The following is a 13,036-nucleotide window of genomic DNA, read 5'->3' as shown; positions in this document are numbered from 1 at the left end:
AAGACAAGCAGTAACATTACTATGCCTGACGACAATTGATGTAGTGCACGAGTAGAACGAGAGGAGGGGGAGGGGGTATGAGACAATACAAGCAGTAACATTACTATGCCTGATGACAATTGATGTAGTGCACGAGTATAACGAGGTCAGGGGACAAGGGGGGTACGAGACAAGACAAGCAGTAACATTACTATGCCTGACGACAATTGATGTAGTGCACGAGTATAACGAGAGGAGGGGGAGAGGGGCATGAGACAAGACAAGCAGTAACATTACTATGCCTGACGACAATTGATGTAGTGCACAAGTATAACGAGAGGAGAGGGAGAGGGGCATGAGACAAGACAAGCAGTAACATTACCATGCCTGACGACAATCGATGTAGTGCAGGAGTATAACGAGAGGGGGAGGGGAGTATGAGACAAGACAAGCAGTAACATTACTATGCCTGACGACAATCGATGTAGTGCACGAGTATAACGAGAGGAGGGGGAGGGCGTCTGAGACAAGACAAGCAGTAACATTACTATACCTGACGACAATTGATGTAGTGCACGAGTATAACGAGAGGAGCGGGAGGGGGTATGAGACAAGACAAGCAGTAACATTACTATGCCTGACGACAATTGATGTAGTGCACGAGTGTAACGAGAGGAGGGGGAGAGGGGCATGAGACAAGACAAGCAGTAACATTACCATGCCTGACGACAATCGATGTAGTGCAGGAGTATAACGAGAGGAGGGGGGAGGGTATGAGACAAGACAAGCAGTAACATTACTATGCCTGACGACAATGGATGTAGTGCACGAGTATAACGAGAGGAGGGGGAGGGGGGTATGAGACAAGACAAGCAGTAACATTACTATGCCTGACGACAATCGATGTAGTGCATGAGTATAACGAGAGGAGGGGGAGGGTGGTATGAGACAAGACAAGCAGTAACATTACTATGCCTGACGACAATGGATGTAGTGCATGAGTATAACGAGAGGAGGGGGGAGGGTATGAGACAAGACAAACAGTAAGATTACTATGCCTGACGACAATGGATGTAGTGCATGAGTATAACGAGAGGAGGGGGAGGGGGGTATGAGACAAGACAAGCAGTAACATTACTATGCCGGACGACAATTGATGTAGTGCACAAGAATAACGAGAGGAGGGGGTATGAGACAAGACAAGCAGTAACATTACTATGCCTGACGACACTTGATGTAGTGCTTGAGTATAACGAGAGGAGGGGGAGAGGGGTATGAGACAAGACAAGCAGTACCATTGCTATGACTGACAACAATCGATGTAGTGCATGAGTATAACGAGAGGGGGAGGGGAGTATGAGACAAGACAAGCAGTGACATTACTATTCCTGACGACAATTGATGTAGTGCATGAGTATAACGAGAGGAGGGGGAGGGTGGTATGAGACAAGACAAGCAGTAACATTACTATGCCTGACGACAATGGATGTAGTGCATGAGTATAACGAGAGGAGGGGGGAGGGTATGAGACAAGACAAGCAGTAACATTACTATGCCTGACGACAATGGATATAGTGCATGAGTATAACGAGAGGAGGGGGAGGGGGGTATGAGACAAGACAAGCAGTAACATTACTATGCCTGACGACAATTGATGTAGTGCACAAGTATAACGAGAGGAGAGGGAGGGGGGTATGAGATAAGACAAGCAGTAACATTACTATGCCTGACGACAATGGATGTAGTGCATGAGTATAACAAGAGGAGGGGGGAGGGTATGAGACAAGACAAGCAGTAACATTACTATGCCTGACGACAGTGAATGTAGTGCATGAGTATAACGAGAGGAGGGGGGTATGAGACAAGACAAGCAGTAACATTACTATGCCTGACGACAATTGATGTAGTGCACGAGTATAACGAGAGGAGGGGGAGGGGGTATGAGATAAGACAAGCAGTAACCTTACTATGCCTGACGACAATCGATGTAGTGCATGAATATAACGAGAGGAGGGGGAGGGTATGAGACAAGGCAAGCAGTAACATTACTATGCCTGACGACCATTGATGTAGTGCATGAGTATAACAAGAGGAGGGGGGAGGGTATGAGACAAGACAAGCAGTAACATTACTATGCCTGACGACAATTGATGTAGTGCTTGAGTATAACGAGAGGAGGGGGAGAGGGGTATGAGACAAGACAAGCAGTACCATTGCTATGACTGACGACAATCGATGTAGTGCATGAGTATAATGAGAGGGCGAGCGGGGTATGAGACAAGACAAGCAGTAACATTACTATGCCTGACGACAATTGATGTAGTGCATGAGTATAACGAGAGGAGGGGGAGGGTGGTATGAGACAAGACAAGCAGTAACATTACTATGCCTGACGACAATGGATGTAGTGCATGAGTATAATGAGAGGAGGGGGAGGGGGGTATGAGACAAGACAAGCAGTAACATTACTATGCCTGACGACAATTGATGTAGTGCACAAGTATAACGAGAGGAGGGGGTATGAGACAAGACAAGCAGTAACATTACTATGCCTGACGACACTTGATGTAGTGCACGAGTATAACGAGAGGAGGGAGAGGGGGGTATGAGACAAGACAAGCAGTAACATTACTATGCCTGACGACAATCGATGTAGTGCACGAGTATAACGAGAGGAGGGGGAGGGGTTATGAGACAAGACAAGCAGTAACATTACTATACCTGACGACAATTGATGTAGTGTACGAGTATAACGAGAGGAGGTAGAGGGGGGTATGAGACAAGACAAGCAGTAACATTACTATGCCTGACGACAATTGATGTAGTGCACGAGTATAACGAGAGGAGGGGGAGGGGGTATGAGACAAGACAAGCAGTAACATTACTATGCCTGACGACAATTGATGTAGTGCACGAGTATAACGAGAGGAGGGGGAGGGCGGTATGAGACAAGACAAGCAGTAACATTACCATGCCTGACGACAATCGAAGTAGTGCACGAGTATAATGAGAGGAGGGGGAGGTGGGTATGAGACAAGACAAGCAGTAACATTACTATGCCTGACGACAATTGATGTAGTGCACGAGTATAATGAGAGGAGGGGGAGGGGGTATGAGACAAGACAAGTAGTAACATTACTATGCCTGATGACAATTGATGTAGTGCATGAGTATAACGAGGTCAGGGGACAAGGGGGGTACGAGACAAGACAAGCAGTAACATTACTATGCCTGACGACAATTGATGTAGTGCACGAGTATAACGAGAGGAGGGAGAGGGGGGTATGAGACAAGACAAGCAGTAACATTACTATGCCTGACGACAATCGATGTAGTGCACGTGTATAACGAGAGGAGGGGGAGGGGGTATGAGACAAGACAAGCAGTAACATTACTATACCTGACGACAATTGATGTAGTGCACGAGTATAACGAGAGGAGGTAGAGGGGGGGTATGAGACAAAACAAGCAGTAACATTACTATGCCCGACGACAATTGATGTAGTGCAAGAGTATAACGAGAGGAGGGGGAGGGGGTATGAGACAAGACAAGCAGTAACATTACTATGCCTGACGACAATTGATGTAGTGCACGAGTATAACGAGAGGAGGGGGAGGGCGGTATGAGACAAGACAAGCAGTAACATTACCATGCCTGACGACAATCGAAGTAGTGCATGAGTATAATGAGAGGAGGGGGAGGTGGGTATGAGACAAGACAAGCAGTAACATTACTATGCCTGACGACAATTGATGTAGTGCACGAGTATAATGAGAGGAGGGGGAGGGGGTATGAGACAAGACAAGTAGTAACATTACTATGCCTGATGACAATTGATGTAGTGCACGAGTATAACGAGGTCAGGGGACAAGGGGGGTACGAGACAAGACCAGCAGTAACATTACTATGCCTGACGACAATTGATGTAGTGCACGAGAATAACGAGAGGAGGGGGAGAGGGGCATGAGACAAGAGAAGCAGTAACATTACTATGCCTGACGACAATTGATGTAGTGCACGAGTATAACGAGAGGAGGGGGAGAGGGGCATGAGACAAGACAAACAGTAACATTACCATGCCTGACGACAATCGATGTAGTGCAGGAGTATAACGAGAGGAGGGGGAGGGGGGTATGAGACAAGACAAGCAGTAACATTACTATGCCTGACGACAATCGATGTAGTGCATGAGTATAACGAGAGGAGGGGGAGGGTGGTATGAGACAAGACAAGCAGTAACATTACTATGCCTGACGACAATCGATGTAGTGCATGAGTATAACGAGAGGAGGGGGAGGGTGGTATGAGACAAGACAAGCAGTAACATTACTATGCCTGACGACAATGGATGTAGTGCATGAGTATAACGAGAGGAGGGGGGAGGGTATGAGACAAGACAAGCAGTAACATTACTATGCCTGACGACAATGGATGTAGTGCATGAGTATAACGAGAGGAGGGGGAGGGGGGTATGAGACAAGACAAGCAGTAACATTACTATGCCTGACGACAATTGATGTAGTGCACAAGTATAATGAGAGGAGGGGGTATGAGACAAGACAAGCAGTAACATTACTATGCCTGACGACACTTGATGTAGTGCTTGAGTATAACGAGAGGAGGGGGAGAGGGGTATGAGACAAGACAAGCAGTACCATTGCTATGACTGACGACAATCGATGTAGTGCATGAGTATAACGAGAGGGGGAGGGGAGTATGAGACAAGACAAGCAGTGACATTACTATGCCTGACGACAATTGATGTAGTGCATGAGTATAACGAGAGGAGGGGGAGGGTGGTATGAGACAAGACAAGCAGTAACATTACTATGCCTGACGACAATGGATGTAGTGCATGAGTATAACGAGAGGAGGGGGAGGGGGGTAGGAGACAAGACGAGCAGTAACATTACTATGCCTGACGACAATCGATGTAGTGCATGAGTATAACGAGAGGAGGGGGAGGGTGGTATGAGACAAGACAAGCAGTAACATTACTATGCCTGACGACAATGGATGTAGTGCATGAGTATAACGAGAGGAGGGGGGAGGGTATGAGACAAGACAAGCAGTAACATTACTATGCCTGACGACAATGGATGTAGTGCATGAGTATAACGAGAGGAGGGGGAGGGGGGTATGAGACAAGACAAGCAGTAACATTACTATGCCTGACGACAATTGATGTAGTGCACAAGTATAACGAGAGGAGGGGGTATGAGACAAGACAAGCAGTAACATTACTATGCCTGACGACACTTGATGTAGTGCTTGAGTATAACGAGAGGAGGGGGAGAGGGGTATGAGACAAGACAAGCAGTACCATTGCTATGACTGACAACAATCGATGTAGTGCATGAGTATAACGAGAGGGGGAGGGGAGTATAAGACAAGACAAGCAGTGACATTACTATGCCTGACGACAATTGATGTAGTGCATGAGTATAACGAGAGGAGGAGGAGGGTGGTATGAGACAAGACAAGCAGTAACATTACTATGCCTGACGACAATGGATGTAGTGCATGAGTATAACGAGAGGAGGGGGGAGGGTATGAGACAAGACAAGCAGTAACATTACTATGCCTGACGACAATGGATGTAGTGCATGAGTATAACGAGAGGAGGGGGAGGGGGGGTATGAGACAAGACAAGCAGTAACATTACTATGCCTGACGACAATTGATGTAGTGCACAAGTATAACGAGAGGAGAGGGAGGGGGGTATGAGATAAGACAAGCAGTAACATTACTATGCCTGACGACAGTGAATGTAGTGCATGAGTATAACGAGAGGAGGGGGAGGGGGGTATGAGACAAGACAAGCAGTAAAATAACTATGCCTGACGACAATCGATGTAGTGCATGAATATAACGAGAGGAGGGGGAGGGTATGAGACAAGACAAGCAGTAACATTACTATGCCTGACGACCATTGATGTAGTGCATGAGTATAACAAGAGGAGGGGGGAGGGTATGAGACAAGACAAGCAGTAACATTACTATGCCTGACGACAATTGATGTAGTGCACGAGTATAACGAGAGGAGGGGGAGGGGGTATGAGACAAGACAAGCAGTAACATTACTATGCCTGACGACAATTGATGTAGTGCACGAGTATAACGAGAGGAGGGGGAGGGCGGTATGAGACAAGACAAGCAGTAACATTACCATGCCTGACGACAATCGAAGTAGTGCATGAGTATAATGAGAGGAGGGGGAGGGGGGTATGAGACAAGACAAGCAGTAACATTACTATACCTGACGACAATTGATGTAGTGCACGAGTATAACGAGAGGAGAGGGAGGGGGTATGAGACAAGACAAGTAGTAACATTACTATGCCTGATGACAATTGATGTAGTGCACGAGTATAACGAGGTCAGGGGACAAGGGGGGTACGAGACAAGACAAGCAGTAACATTACTATGCCTGACGACAATTGATGTAGTGCACGAGTATAACGAGAGGAGGGGGAGAGGGGCATGAGACAAGACAAGCAGTAACATTACTATGCCTGACGACAATTGATGTAGTGCACGAGTATAACGAGAGGAGGGGGAGAGGGGCATGAGACAAGACAAGCAGTAACATTACTATGCCTGACAACAATTGATGTAGTGCACGAGTATAACGAGAGGAGGGGAGAGGGGTATGAGACAAGACAAGCAGTAACATTACTATGCCTGACGACACTTGATGTAGTGCACGAGTATAACGAGAGGAGGGGGAGGGGGGGTATGAGACAAGACAAGCAGTAACATTACTATGCCTGACGACACTTGATGTAGTGCTTGAGTATAACGAGAGGAGGGGGAGAGGGGTATGAGACAAGACAAGCAGTAACATTACTATGCCTGACGACAATCGATGTAGTGCATGAGTATAACGAGAGGGGGAGGGGGGCATGAGACAAGACAAGCAGTAACATTACTATGCCTGACGACAATTGATGTAGTGCATGAGTATAACGAGAGGAGGGGGAGAGGGGTATGAGACAAGACAAGCAGTAACATTACTATGCCTGACGACAATTGATGTAGTGCACGAGTATAACGAGAGGAGGGGGAGAGGGGCATGAGACAAGACAAGCAGTAACATTACCATGCCTGACAACAATTGATGTAGTGCACGAGTATAACGAGAGGAGGGGGAGAGGGGTGTGAGACAAGACAAGCAGTAACATTACTATGCCTGACAACAATTGATGTAGTGCACGAGTATAACGAGAGGAGGGGAGAGGGGTATGAGACAAGACAAGCAGTAACATTACTATGCCTGACGACACTTGATGTAGTGCACGAGTATAACGAGAGGAGGGGGAGGGGGGGGTATGAGACAAGACAAGCAGTAACATTACTATGCCTGACGACACTTGATGTAGTGCTCGAGTATAACGAGAGGAGGGGGAGAGGGGTATGAGACAAGACAAGCAGTAACATTACTATGCCTGACGACAATCGATGTAGTGCATGAGTATAACGAGAGGGGGAGGGGGGTATGAGACAAGACATGCAGTAACATTACTATGCCTGACGACAATTGATGTAGTGCATGAGTATAACGAGAGGAGGGGGAGAGGGGCATGAGACAAGACAAGCAGTAACATTACCATGCCTGACGACAATCGATGTAGTGCAGGAGTATAACGAGAGGAGGGAGAGGGGGGTATGGGACAAGACAAGCAGTAACATTACTATGCCTGACGACAATTGATGTAGTGCACGAGTATAACGAGAGGAGGGGGAGGGGGTATGAGACAAGACAAGCAGTAACATTGCACTGCCTGACGACAATTGATGTAGTGCACGAGTATAACGAGAGGAGGGGGAGGGCGGTATGAGACAAGACAAGCAGTAACATTACCATGCCTGACGACAATCGAAGTAGTGCATGAGTATAATGAGAGGAGGGGGAGGGGGGTATGAGACAAGACAAGCAGTAACATTACTATGCCTGACGACAATTGATGTAGTGCACAAGTATAACGAGAGGAGGGGGGGGTATGAGACAAGACAAGCAGTAACATTACTATGCCTGATGACAATTGATGTAGTGCACGAGTATAACGAGGTCAGGGGACAAGGGGGGTACGAGACAAGACTAGCAGTAACATTACTATGCCTGACGACAATTGATGTAGTGCACGAGTATAACGAGAGGAGGGGGAGAGGGGCATGAGACAAGACAAGCAGTAACATTACTATGCCTGACGACAATTGATTTAGTGCACGAGTATAACGAGAGGAGAGGGAGAGGGGCATGAGACAAGACAAGCAGTAACATTACCATGCCTGACGACAATCGATGTAGTGCAGGAGTATAACGAGAGGAGGGGGAGGGGGTATGAGACAAGACAAGCAGTAACATTACTATACCTGACGACAATTGATGTAGTGCACGAGTATAACGAGAGGAGGGAGAGGGGGGTATGAGACAAGACAAGCATTAACATTACTATGCCTGACGACAATTGATGTAGTGCACGAGTATAACGAGAGGAGGGGGAGGGGGTATGAGACAAGACAAGCAGTAACATTACTATGCCTGACGACAATTGATGTAGTGCACGAGTATAACGAGAGGAGGGGGAGGGCGGTATGAGACTAGACAAGTAGTAACATTACTATGCCTGATGACAATTGATGTAGTGCACGAGTATAACGAGGTCAGGGGACAAGGGGGGTACGAGACCAGACAAGCAGTAACATTACTATGCCTGATGACAATTGATGTAGTGCATGAGTATAACGAGAGGAGGGGGAGAGGGGCATGAGACAAGACAAGCAGTAACATTACCATGCCTGACGACAATCGATGTAGTGCAGGAGTAGAACGAGAGGAGGGAGAGGGGGGTATGAGACAAGACAAGCAGTAACATTACTATGCCTGACGACAATCGATGTAGTGCACGAGTATAACGAGAGGAGGGGGAGGGGGTATGAGACAAGACAAGCAGTAACATTACTATACCTGACGACAATTGATGTAGTGCATGAGTATAACGAGAGGAGGGGGAGGGGGTATGAGACAAGACAGGCAGTAACATTACTATGTCTGACGACAATTGATGTAGTGCACGAGTATAACGAGAGGAGGGAGAGGGGGGTATGAGACAAGACAAGCAGTAACATTACTATGCCTGACGACAATTGATGTAGTGCATGAGTATAATGAGAGGAGGGGGGTATGAGACAAGACAAGCAGTAACATTACTATGCCTGACGACAATCAATGTCATGCATGAGTATAATGAGAGGAGGGAGGGTGAGGGGGGTATGAAGCGAGGAGAAATATAGAGGAACAAAACAAGCAACTATCATAGTAGGTCAAAGGGTGATTCAGAATAGTGCTGGGGGTGGGAGGAGAAGACAAGCTGGGAAGGGGGGAGGCAGACAAGCTGATATCAAAGGTCACAGGACAGATGATAAGAGTAAGTGCTAATGGACATAAGGAGCAGAGAAAAAATATCCAAGTGTTGTGCAAATGTTTAGAGATGGTCAGAGGTAAGTGCGAGTAGTTAGTAAAACTCTCAGAAAAATATTATAATGATTTGTTGCCATGAGTCAAAAGTGAGACATTATTACAATGCAAGCATAGAAAGGAACATATCAGTGCACACATGCATGTGTATGTAGTTAGTGCAGCTGTGTAACGGGATAAAATAAAACTAATAAAGAGCTGAAGACCACGTGGTTTGAAAAGATGTCACAAAGAAAGAGAACAGCAAAAAGAAAACCATAAAACAGTGTTTAAATAAATAGTAACATTACTTAAGACCTACCAATGGATGTAAATAAACCCTTCCTAAATGTGCCACTAGGGGTCAGTGTTGGTCAGGGAATGGGAGACTTGCAGTTACCGAGAAAGCAATAGTAGCGAGAAAGAGACCTACCAAGGGATGTAAATAACCCCCTTCCTAAATGTGCCACTAGGGGCCAGTGTTGGCTAGGGAATGGGAGACAAGCAGTTACCGAGAAAGATGGCGATTCAGAACCAAGTAAAGCGGCTTTTCTGCCATAGAGATGAGCCGTAAAATATAAGTGAAACTCCAAAGGGCAGGAAATATCACTGAAGAAATGACTCCACACCAAGCGCCTATAGCAGGACATTATATAATAACTATTGCACATAAAACTAACATTGAAAAGCCCTTCTTGTGCGGAAGCGGGTCACGGATGAGAAAAGCTGCTGCTACAGTTTTGCAATATAAATGTGAGAGCCGCATATATGGGGGTGTAGTGGGGGTGGTCTAAATCAATTAACAGGAGACCCCACTGTGCCTCCCAGCCCCCTCTACTTCAGTGTAGACGCCAAATTACATCTGCAAAACCCCAGACACCGCTCAAACGAGGCTCCCGCCGAAACCCTTAACCCCCCCCACCCCAAATATATATCACCTGGATCAAGATAACAGTGCCACCCCTCCCTTTCAGATACAGGACAGTAACCCCAGCCCCCCCGCCCCCCCCAAAAACAGAGAACAGTTCCCGCCCCCGTCCCTCATTTCTCTCCCCCACTTCTTAAACATCCCAGGACAGCGCCCGAAAGAAGTAATTGCCCCCCCCCCTTTGCAAGAACTTCAGTCATGTCTACGCCCCCCCCTGCAGAAGTAAACTGACAGCTGAGCCCCCCTACAACGGACACTGCAAGAGCGAGCAGTGCCCCCCCAATAAAGACTAGCCACTGCCCCCACAGCTCCCCCTTACCTTTATATACCGCTGGCCAGGGCTCCCAATCCCCCCCACAGACACAGCCCCCCCCCCAGTGCCCCACCCTCACAGACACAGTGCCCCTCGCACTTGCAGCCCCCACCAGTGCCCCCCCCAGACACAGTCCCCCTTACCTACAGCCCCCAAGACACAGCCCCCTTACCTGCTGCCAGACTCCACTGCAGTTCCCCCTCACAGACACAGCGCCCCCTTTAGCTGCACCCCCCAGACACAACGCACCCTTTGACCTGCAGCCCCCCCTTCGCTGACCTCTCAGACACAGCCCCCCCCCTTACCTGCAGCCACCCCCCCCCCCCTCTTACCTGCTGCCGGGCTCCGCTGCTCTCAGTCCCCTCCTGCCCTCGGGAGGATCCGCAGCCCCCCCTCGGTCCTCCATGTCTCGAAGTAGGGCCGCAGGGTGCGGGGGAAGGAGGCCCCGGGGAAGGTGAAGAGCAGAGCCCGGTCCTGAGCATCGTAGACCGAGAACCTGCCCGCCTCATAGTCCAGGAAGAAGCCCAGGACCCTGGGGGGAGTGCGGGGCGTCAGGGGGGTCCCAGGGGAGGTGAGAGCCTCGTATTCACCATTCCAGAGGAGCTTCACTGTCCAGAATCCTCGCGCAGGTGATACTCTGAGCTGCTCCTTCCTGGGCACAGACTCATCACACACCCCCAGGATCCAGCCCCTGCTGCCCCCCACCTCCACCTCCCAGTAATGCCCCCCGGAGCTCAGCCCCTCCCTCCCCAGGACACAGCAGTGATGAGTGAATCTCTGGGGGGTGTGGGGCAGGTCCTGGGTTCGGGGTTCCCATCTCACGCTTCTCCCGTCCGCGGACACGATGAGCCGGGGATGAGCGGTGCCAGAATCCAGAGTCACCTCACCTGCAAGAGAGAAGCCCGGCTCAGAAACCAGCCAATCACAGGGCGCCAGCAGCCTGTCAATCACAGCAACAGCGAGAGCTCAGCCAATCACAGCCTCCTGTCACCAGACACCTGCAGACCCCGCCCACAGCCCAGGGGGAATGGGGCTGTTCCTCCATTCTTCAATGAAACCCCAAGTGACCCCCAAAATCCAGACAGAACCGGGAGAGATCTGCAGGGAAAAGGGGTGAGACGAGACAGCAGAGAGGAGAGTGGGAGGGAGTCTTGGGAGAGGGCCACCGAAGAGATGCAGGCAGAGAGGAGACAGTGAGAAGAGAGGGAGAGACGAGACAGCAGAGAAGAGAAGCTAAGAGGAGAGTGGCAGGGAAAGGGACACAGAAGAGAGGCAGGCAGAGAGGAGAGAGAGGCAGATACAAGAGAGCTGCAGAGAAGAGAGGAGAGTGAGAGGGACACAGAAGAGAGGCAGGCAGAGAGGAGAGAGTGAGAAGAGAGGGAGAGATGAGACAGCAGAGAAGAGACAGCAGAGAAGAGAAGCTGAGAGGAGAGTGGGAGGGAGAGGGACACAGAAGAGAGGCAGGCAGAGAGGAGAGAGTGAGAAGAGAGGGAGAGATGAGACAGCAGAGACGAGAAGCTGAGAGGAGAGTGGGAGGGAGAGGGGCACAGAAGAGAGGCAGGCAGAGAGGAGACAGTGAGAAGAGAGGGGGAGACGAGACAGCAGAGAAGAGAAGCTGAGAGGAGAGTGGGAGGGAGAGGGACACAGAAGAGAGTCAGGCAGAGAGGAGACAGTGTTGCGGGTGCAAGATATCTGCAGAGAAGAGCGGGAGAGACGAGACAGCAGAGAAGAGAAGCTGAGAGGAGAGTGGGAGGGAGAGGGAGAGACGAGACAGCAGAGAGGAGAGTGGGAGGGAGAGGGACACAGAAGAGAGGCAGGCAGAGAGCAGAGAGTGAGAAGAGAGGGAGAGATGAGACAGCAGAGAAGAGAATCTGCGAGGAGAGTGGGAGGGAGAGGGACATAGAAGAGAGGCAGGCAGAGAGGAGAGAGAGGCGGATACAAGAGAGCTGCAGAGAAGAGAGGAAGAGACGAGACAGCAGAGAGGAGAGTGGGAGGGAGAGGGACACAAAAGAGAGGCAGACAGAGAAGAGACAGTGAGAAGAGAGGGGGAGACGAGACAGCAGAGAAGAGAAGCTGAGAGGAGGGTGGGAGGGAGAGGGACACAGAAGATGCAGGCAGAGAGCAGAGAGAGGCGGGTACAAGAGATCTGCAGAGAAGAGAGGGAGAGATGAGACAGCAGAGAAGAGAGGAGAGTGGGAGGGAGAGGGACACAAGAGAGACAGGCAGTGCCGAGAGGGAGGCGGTTACACGAGATCTACAGAGAAGAGAGGGAGAGACGAGACAGCAGAGAAGAGAAGCAGAGAGGAAACACTGACCGAACGGAGAGACAGACAGTAGAGAGAGACTCAGAAAGGT

The 13,036-nt window shown here is 49.4% G+C and overlaps 1 long non-coding RNA gene across 1 annotated transcript in view; it reads right to left on the bottom strand.

Moving 5' to 3' along the window:
* Positions 1-11,543, bottom strand: part of LOC138520690 (uncharacterized) — a 118,610-nt gene extending 107,067 nt beyond the window's left edge. Inside the window, exon 1 of the long non-coding RNA XR_011282861.1 lies at positions 11,014-11,543. This is a non-coding gene — a long non-coding RNA (uncharacterized lncRNA). The remainder of the gene's footprint in view (positions 1-11,013) is intronic.
* Positions 11,544-13,036: the final 1,493 nt, after the last annotated feature.

This window comes from Ambystoma mexicanum, chromosome 13, assembly GCF_040938575.1.
Source record: "Ambystoma mexicanum isolate Mex_15411 chromosome 13, UKY_AmexF1_1, whole genome shotgun sequence".
NCBI classification, from domain to species: Eukaryota; Metazoa; Chordata; class Amphibia; order Caudata; family Ambystomatidae; genus Ambystoma; species Ambystoma mexicanum.
This window is presented reverse-complemented; position numbering and strand designations above follow the sequence as displayed.